Consider the following 8,201-nt stretch of genomic DNA (forward strand, 5'->3'; position numbering starts at 1 on the left):
GTAAAAATTCTGCATTCAAATGCATATTAGTCAGGTTCTAAACTTGAAATAGAAGATAACACATTTCTAGTTTGAAAGGTACTTATCAACCATTACTTATTTCGGTAAAAAAATAAAAATCGTGATTTTTGACATTCTTTCAAATTTTGTGCTAAAAAAGGCATTTTCGGCAAAAACGCGCTTGACATCCGGCCGTACGCTAAACTTGAATATTTTTGCAAGACTTTCAGCTGGAAAACTTAGCATTAACAAATTTTGCCGTCCAAAGTAAAAAAAATCGTCTTGGCTGGCCTACTATTAAGGGGGTTTCACACCGAGCTTACGTACTGTTGCGTAGAGTTGCGTAGTGTTGCGTAGTGACTACGCAACACTACGCATCTGTATGCTGTGAGTACGCAACTCTACGGAAGAGTACGCCGAGGGACGCAAAATACGTACGCGAGATGTACGCAAAAAATTAAACATGTTTAATTTTTTCGCGTACCCTCCGCGTAGAGCACTGATACGCAGGTTTTACGCAAGTCTACGCAACCCTACGCAACTGTGCTCCATTTATACGCAACAGTACGCGATCAAACCGTGTTCACACGAAGGCACTTTTTCGGCTCGCGTATGACTTGGCGCAGTGTTGCGTACTGTTACGTAGACATTTACGTAGACTTGCGTAGACCTGGCGTACATTTACGTAGTGTTGCTTACAACTGCGTAGGCAATTATTATTGGTGAAGATTTGGCATTCAAATGTGATCCATGTTTGAAAACTGCATGATATCATTCATCCCACTGGACTCTGAATGGCTGGTGAATGTATCTTCCTGTGCTCTTCGAGTCTTCATTATATCTTTTGTAGGCCTAATGACTGCAAAAGGCCGAAAAGGAAGAGCAAATTGCTGTGGTAGGTGCGAGAGTTCTTCTCCTGCTCATTTTTACATACCTCTACTGATCAAGATGCAGACAATTTGCCAGCACTGTTTGAACTTATCTGGCAATAAAGCTCCAGCGGGAAGTTCCCTTTGATAATCACCGAAGTAGAGGAAACAGAACGTGCTTCCAGCCTTATTTTAAAGATCCTATATGAAGGGAATAAATGTTCGTAAAATTCGTTTGTAGATGAAATATATGTTGGTAATTGACCAATTATGCAAAAAGTTTGGCTCAAATCCCCGCAAGCATCTAGATATCCGCTATTTGCAAGTCCCAAACATCCCCCTCCCTCCCCCTCGAAAACCAGCCACAGTACGGGACTCCAAAAGTTGTGACGTCACGCCAGGGTAGTTAGAGCCACGGGCCCCGGATGCTCTGTAGAAAAGCATTTGGCATCGGGAAAGAATTTCTGTCAATTTTTTTTCAAAGTCTGAAATCTCTGCTATTTATACTTTTGACACCAACTCTTTACTGTTTGTCTACACTTAATAGTATTATCATGAACTGCTTCTTCTCAAACAATTATTTTGTATTACTATGATCTGCAACAAGCCCAAATTTCACACAATTATCACAATTTTCTCCTCATAGTTTTGGTGCGAAAGTAGATCCGGTCGGCCGTCGGTCGGTATGACGTATCACCTCGCAGCTCGTATCGTATGCATTGTACGTACGTACGTGCGGTTCACATTTGTATCATCGTAACTTTTTCATAGCGGTTCGTTTCGAAATTTCGCGTCGATCAATTTTGAGCTTTCACTCCTTCCGAAAATGGCCGAGAACAGTGAGTTATCAGAGTGATCTTTTTATGGACTTTGAGGAGTACGTTAGTGAAGAGGAATGAAGCGACAAAAGCAGAGAAGGGGACGAGAATATAGACGAGGACGATGGAAGTTGGGAAGATGTAAGCTGGGGAGAGGACGATGGAGAAGTGGGAGAGCAAGGTGCTGTCGACGTCAATCCAGCCGGGGAAGCAGCGGCAGGGCCACGGGTGCCGCAACCCTATGAGCCGCTGCCTTTCGATGGAGATGGAATGGCAAACGACGGGGATGCTCCTCGTCTCGATTTTAGACATATTCATTAAGACATATTTCAAATTTCATGGCGAAATGATGTTTCTATCTTGAGAAATTTAACTTTGAAATCACAGCAATATCACCCCATTTTTTTACGAGCACGCATGAAAATGTGACCCAAATCATGTTTGCAAACAACGCCGAAAAGCTGCATTCGCGTGTGGATCTCCAGCGATCAGATAATGAGCGTACAGCGGTTAGAAAATACGCGTAACAAGCGCAGAAGCCACTCCCCCTATGTGTTGTCATACCCTGTGTGCGCTGCGTGCGTACGTACGTGCTCGGTATTCAGTTTACATTCGATTCACATGTACCGTATTGAGCGCCCTACAACACGTACGAACCCCGCGTATGTATGCAGGCGCAGCTAGCTAGCAGCAGCTAGGCAGCCCCGCCGGTAAAATTCGGGGAGCCGAGCGGACGAGAGAGCATCGCGATTGCAAGCCAGGGCAGCCGGCATGGCGAGCATGGTTACGTTCGCACTTTGGCTAAGCGGACATGATTGTATTCACAACCGACTTCTCGGCTTTATAGTGCCAGTGACTCGAGCATCGCGAGTGCACTTTCGAAATATAAATGCCATATAAATGAACAACGATAAGATCATAACCAATCCACAAGTAAACTAATAATAGTAGACAGAAATTTAGTCTGGTTGTTTTGCAAGACGTACGTGATTTGTGAGCGTGACTGTATCCGATATGTACAGTACAGGGTGCGTGCTATGCTGTGATGCGTGTTGTAGGCCTATAGGAGCTATCGCAAGCGACACCAGCCCAGTTTCCTGCCTCGATATGCACATCATACACAACACATACACACACACACGTAGTGACACACACACACAGAGGTAGCTCTTTGCTGGCAGCATCTGGCGTCCGCACCGTACCGCGCGCTGGCACGTACAGAGTCGCATCACTCGCGGATTAATCTTTTACGCGGGACGTTATTTTTCCAACCAAAATAAAACTAAAAAAGTCCTCTCAAAATTCTAAATTTTCTGAATATTATGTGATGTATCAAAAAATCGTTCACTAGAACATTTTTTTCTAATAATTCTTAAACAAATTAGAACATAAAATCCATCATAAGAGAGCGATATGACGCAATTTTAAAGCTTTGACAGCACTGCATTTGCGTGGACATAAGAGGGAATACCCTTACGTGACATCATAATCTAGGGGTCTTGACTCAACGGGGAATAAGGCTTCGATATTTTGACGAAATTTGAACGCATATTCCTCAAAAACCAACCTTTTTAGGGGTTTGAAAGATGTGAGATAGGAAAGTATGGTTAATAAGCCTTTCAAAAACACAAACAGTCCAGTTTTTGGCGATCGGCTTCTTATGTGAACTTTAACTGACCAAGAAAAGGTACACGTTCTAATGGAGTGGGTTCAATAGCACCCGATGCTCTATGATAAGGCTCGTGAAGACTATAAAAAGGACGCTAAGAAGCTGCTGTATCAGTCATCAAAACACTAAAAAATGGAGATTGGGGTAGAAGGTATGCTACAGTATAGTGATCAACCAGGCTAGCGCACGCAGACATGGGTGAAAACTCAACGAGACAAAGTTGGCAAGCTAGTAAAGATTTCTGGAGGAGCATCAGGGAGAATCAGTATAAAGACATGTTGTCTTCCCATGTTATTGGTGGCTTGGATGCCCAATAAGGTAGAGGAAGCTACTGCAATTGCAAGTGCCATTAAATCACACTGATCTAAATGATGGGTATCTCATCTTCCCATGGCACCATGAGGCAGTTTCTTTGCTCATTTTCTGCTCTGCTTGTGTTGCCACGCTATGTACAGTTGTTCCATGTCTGGCAGGTGGGTATTGTACGTATCTCCACGAACCTGAAGTTAATTCATGATAATGCTGCTGGTCATCTCGATCAGGTGAAGATTATTGCAAGTTTGAAGCTAGGTTCTAAAGATTTCCTGAAATGTGTATCTCATTGTGTAATTCTCGGTGCATGTCGTGTCAGGAGTTTATTGAACGCCTGTGGCTTCATTCACATGAAATTGAAGAAACATTGTTGGCATGCAGTGTTTTTCATCAGTTGTTCGTATTGCCCCTTGGTCGCCGCTGGATCCGAGATTTGGCCCACACACTTCTTAATTCGGATTCTTGCAACATCTTATTTTCTTCTCTTTTCTCATTTTTGCAAAACGTTCGTATTTATGGTCATGCGGTTTCTAGGGCAGCTAAATGCTGGAGAACTGAAGGTACCAGCAATGGATTTAACCTCCCCACCACATCATGTTTGAACAGCAGGCAATTAGTGGAATAAAAAGCAGAAGGCTATGCTGAAGTAGCTTTGCAGTTACATTAATTTGTGCATACGCCCGCGGTACGCAACTTCCCGCAACTGTAAGCAAGTCTACGCGGCCTGTACGCCCGACCTACGTTTATGTACGCAACTCTACGCCCGCTACACGCCGATTACGCTACGTTGATTCGCGCTTCCTACACAACCATACGTAACCTTACGCCGAGACTACGCAAATCCTGCGCGGATCATCACAATTATTTTTTCATGAGTACGCAGCCGATTTCGGCGTAGTCGCTACGCAACTCTACGCAACTCTACGCAAAGCTTGGTGTGAAACCCCCTTTGTCGGTCTCTTGAGCCTTTTGTGCGTAGTGTCGAACTCATTGGCTGTTATATAACTCGTAGGCTTATTTTACTTGGTGCCGAACTCATGGGCTTTATTTACTCAGTGTTGAACTCGTGGGCTGTATGACTTGTGAGCTGTATGACTTGTGGGCTGTATGACTCGTGGGTGTCGGTCTCATGACGTGCACCCTTACCCGATTGGGTAGTGATAAAAAAGAAATCTGATGCAAATGTTTGTTCAGTTGTATCACAAAACATTCTACCGTATACAAATGTTCAATAAAGCCTAGAATATATAAAGGAGATACATTCATTACTAATTACCCTATTACACCATAGTTGTAACCGGTTTATTATAGAAAAGATTTTATCAAAATTGTTGTTCACATTTAGTATTTTTAACATTACGTAACATCGATGGTGCTGATCAACTATTTTACATTTGTAGTTGTTTCTCTCACTAACTAACATTTTAGACCTTTTTGAAGCACTAATGCTGGTTGTTGATTTTTTTTTTCATCTACAATTTTAATGGTAAATAGTGCATTTAACCATGTTCCTCTTATCTAGGCTATTTACAGTTATTCAACCTGAACCTCTCCGAACACGCACCTTCAAGAAAAAAACAAAACAAGAATAGTCCTTGCTCACCGTACGACATGCTGTTCCTGGCACCGCTGCCTGGAATTCTCTTTCTCATGAAAATCAATACGGCTATGCCAAAAATGCCGTCAATCTTTGTAAATAAAAGCAACTCCAGTTGCAAGGGTCTTGCCTGCGCTCCAGAGGGTCATATTCCTCTTTATATTCGAAATGCTGAAAAAGTTGAAAAGTTTAAATCTTTGCTGAAAACTTATCTATTTTAATACTCAATCCGATTTTTTTTTTGCTGTTGCTGTTTAATGTACATAATGCTGTATTTATCTTTTTTCCGTATTAATCCCGCTAACTAACGTCAGTATCAAGCGTTATATAAGTGTTTTTTTACTATTATTATTACTACTAGTAGTAGTAGTAGTGGTAGTAGTAGTAGTATAGTAATAATTATGATTATTATTATTATCATTATAGTAATAATTATAAGTATACGTAAATAAGAAGTGAATTGATCAGTGTTTCAGTAGTAGCCAGGATCATGGTCAGGATCAGGGTAGCCTCTTCACTGTTGCCACTGTCCTAGCAGAGGGGCCCTCCATTATTATAATTCTAGCATTGCCAGGTACGCATTTATATACCTGAGTCGAGAGGGCCGGCTCGTGGTGGATAAAGCATGAGAGATGTACGAGTATAGGGATAGAGATAGAGAGAGATAGAGAGACTTGCACTGGCACGACTTATCTTGTTTATCTGTCATCTGAAGTCGATACATGTGTGTATCGGGTAAAAATGCCTTTTAACTTTCTGTAAAAGTTAAAATGCTTCATAAATTGTCAGGATTTGCTGTATACTACATGTCCCTTTAATGAGGTGCAGGTCTAGCAGCAAAGAACGTTGTTTACAATCCAACGATTGTAAACATGATCATTTTGAATGTAGTTTGCCATGTGTATGCCCGCGTTCTTCTATCATTGTCATATTAAGCGATTATTTGATTTATGATTCAAGAATGGTTCCTGAAGCTATCCTGGACGATTGACTACGTTTGATGTGCTATGTCGACTTCAAAAATTAAGTGCAGAAGCTGGAGGGTACAAAAAAGGCTTATTTTGTTGAAGACATAATATTTTTCCGGCATTGCTACGAACGGGACATAATTTAGAAAGATGAAACATTGAGGATATGGGAAGGTGGTTATAGAATGTTGCTCTAGAAGGTTAACCCCCCTCCCACCCGCCCGTCGTTAGCTTGTCAGTCGTTATATTTGACATAAGTACGTTCTCAATGACAGCCCCTCTCATTCGCATGATTATTATTATCACTTGTCATCCTTTGAATACACCTTTATAATATTCCCGTCTTCATTCTTCGACTTGTTTTTCCTCTTATCTTTACTATAGAATGTTATTATCCTTGTCTCGGTCCATTGTCATATAGACCTACTTCAGTCGGTAACAATAGAAATAGATAAATACAAACACACACACACACATACAGACACACACACACACACACACACACACACACACACACACACACAAATATATCGTGGCTGTATTGTATAGGCCCTGTTCAAACATTGAAGTGGGAGTGTCTCTTCCCACCTCCCTGCTTCCACCCTTCTCGTGGATCAAAATGTAGTTCAATTGACAGGTTCGTTCCATCCGGTGATCGCGTTCGCGTCGGGTAGTCTCGTTACACAACCTTTCGTAGATTTATATTAAATCCTAGTACATAGGGTATTGCGTCCAGTTTACCAAGATCTTCTACGAATGTACGAATTTACGAATGTTCACGTATTTTACGCGATAATATTGGTATGCCTTTTACTCTGTGAATATATATATATATATATATATATATATAAATACATATATATGATATCACAAAAATTCGTACAGAAGACTAGCAGTACAGTACAGTTCAAATGCTGTACTGTACCCGTGCATAAAGCGATGCGCTCGATTGCGATAGTGCTATACCTTAAACATATGGGACTGTTTCAAGTAAATAAAACACGCACAAATATGCATCAAATTGCACCATTTACAACATGAAAATGCATAGGTAGGGAGGACACCTTCCTATTCCCCCCCCCCCCCCCCCACCCAACGATCAAATCCTGGCTACGCATGTGCATGCACGTGAGAGATCGCACTGTATGCATTCAGCACTGTATGCATTCATTGCAAAGAGAAAAGGGCTTTAGAATTGTCCCGTTGTCCTCCCCAAGTACATACAACTGAACCCGATGGAGGACCATCTAGTGTAGCTGACTATTATTGGGCTGTCCAACAATTGTGTCACATAGACATGAAAGCAAACAATAAATATTGCTCTGCTTAACGCTTTGAATATAGAAACATTACCCCCTCACCCGGAACTCCGGGGAGGGAAATAAACCAGATGATATTCAAATTGGTGACTTAAAAAAAAATCATGAAAATCCCCTAACAATCACTAACTGCTGACAGTAGGCCTACTTATAATAATTGAGTTTCAGTTACTGGAGAATAATCCTTGTTCGGTCCGTTTTCATGATGGGGGGGGGGGGGGGGCAATACCAAGGGACAGGAGCGAACGAGCGGGGGTAGGGAGTGTACCCAAAGAAAAGTAGGTTCAACGTTGCACCTTTACCAGTGTCATCCTGGGCATACTGGAAGCACTTTTTTGGCTTTAACTTTGCACCTTTCAGATCAGTTAGCACCTTTAAAAGGTGAAAATTTGTTCCTTTCTGGTCTAAAAGGTGCGAAGTTGACAAAATCGGCTGCTCATTACCACACCGATGTGTGCCAATTGTAGGTTGGTTTTTTTTTTCGATTTTTGTTTCCGAGAGAAACAAGGGCACAGAAATAAAATCTCTTAAAAGAGGCTGTACTTTGCTCATGCAGATTTGAAACCGCCGATCAGTTGCTAAAAAGAGAAAGAAAAGAAAACCTCTTATCAGCGAGCTTTTTCCCAACTTTTGCAACACGTGGCGTGCC

The sequence above is a fragment of the Diadema antillarum genome, unplaced genomic scaffold (genome assembly GCF_040938485.1).
Source record: "Diadema antillarum isolate AM-2024a unplaced genomic scaffold, OU_Dant_1.0 scf00000075, whole genome shotgun sequence".
NCBI lineage: Eukaryota > Metazoa > Echinodermata > Echinoidea > Diadematoida > Diadematidae > Diadema > Diadema antillarum.